Source organism: Malaclemys terrapin, chromosome 2 (assembly GCF_027887155.1).
Source record: "Malaclemys terrapin pileata isolate rMalTer1 chromosome 2, rMalTer1.hap1, whole genome shotgun sequence".
Taxonomy (NCBI): domain Eukaryota; kingdom Metazoa; phylum Chordata; order Testudines; family Emydidae; genus Malaclemys; species Malaclemys terrapin.
Genome location: NC_071506.1, coordinates 276,734,080 through 276,735,684, shown reverse-complemented (window position 1 = coordinate 276,735,684; position 1,605 = coordinate 276,734,080).

Here is a 1,605-nt window from a genome sequence, read left to right as displayed (position 1 = left end):
TCCCCCTCAAGTTCCCCACTCCCCAGCAGCCTGACCACCCTCCAACGCAGACAGCGGTGCACGTGGGGAGTTGGGGGTGGCTCAAGACCTCTTTGCCTTTTATCTTCTCCACTTGTCATTGCATTCCGGGCCCCTGTCAAACTCACCAGCAGGTGGCAACGTGGGTGGCCCCATAACAACAAACCCACCCACCTGCTGCCAACACAATGACTAGAGAGCCTGCCTGACCCCAGAGCATGCTGGGAAGGAAGGGAAGGCAGACAGGTTCTCCAAAGTAGGCCGGGGTCTTGAGTATTTCTCTCCCTACTTCACCCTCAGAGAGGCAGAGGGCAAAAAATCTCTTTAACCAACAAGGCAGTACAAAAACCAGCCACCTAACAACCCATGTCCTGCAGAGCCAGACTCATAGGTGCCTATGGTACTTTTACTGCAGAAATTTAGGCACCAAGAAAGTTTAGGTGCCTACAGAACTCGGGGGCAGCTAAGCAGCAGTTTTGCGAATCTCGGAGGGGCCTGATTTGGGGATTTAGGTGCCTAAAGTGGCAGTTAATCACCAAAGTCCTTCAGTGAATGTAGCCCACAATTCCCAAGGGGCTGTGCTGGGGATTTGCAATAAGTGCAAATTCTCTCGACATTCATAACAATAGTAATAATAAAAAAAACCACGCTGTAATTCATTTACGTTGATGTGCCAGCAATGAACCCGTTGCAAGGAAAACCATCGTGGTAATGTGCCAAGATTTGCATTGGGGAAGTAGTTATTTTCATATTTTTACTACTAAAAAAATATTTTATTAATCTGATTGTATTTAGAATCATTACCGACGTACAGCGGCCGACGTGTGCTAGGCTCACTACACAACAAATAGAAGGATAATGTCCTTGTCTCAAAGAGGAGAGGCCCAGGGGGAGTTAGGCACCTAAATATCTGTGAGGATCTGGGCTTCATAGCCTAGTTTTACATGTTCAGGACCCAGGCGCCGCTCTACATTCTGTGCTAGGCCGGGGCGAACCACAAAATAAATTGTAACTCCTGGAGTCAGAATTCTTCTCTACTACCCCTTGCTTTGAGTAATGAGTAAGTTACATCAGTCCTGTTGGAGAAGCTTATCCCACCTCTGTGTACCTACCCCACTACTCTGGCCAGTGTGTCCTGGTGGATAAAGCCAAAACTGCTCTTCCTTCCTGCTTCTCTCTACCCCATTCCTGACAGACGCCTCTAGCAATTAATGCCTTTCTCCCTCTGACACTACATGTGCCACTTTATAATATTTTACTTGGATATATGCTTATAATAATAATAATAATTAATACATTATTAATTGCGTTATTAATTATATTACTATTATTTATTATTCAGTAGCACATAAGGCCCCAATCAAACTTGCGCCTCACCCCCTGTCCTAGGTGCAGTACAAATTCAGAATAAGAGACCATCCCTTCCCCCCAAAAGCTCACAATTTAAATTGGGCCTCCAAGGGTAGGAGAGCAGAACTATCATCCTCACTTTATGGGGTTGGGGGGAGGAGAACTGAATGATGCCATACAAAATGACATTGCACTGTATTGGATGGCAGGTTAAAATCAAGAATCATGATCAGTTAG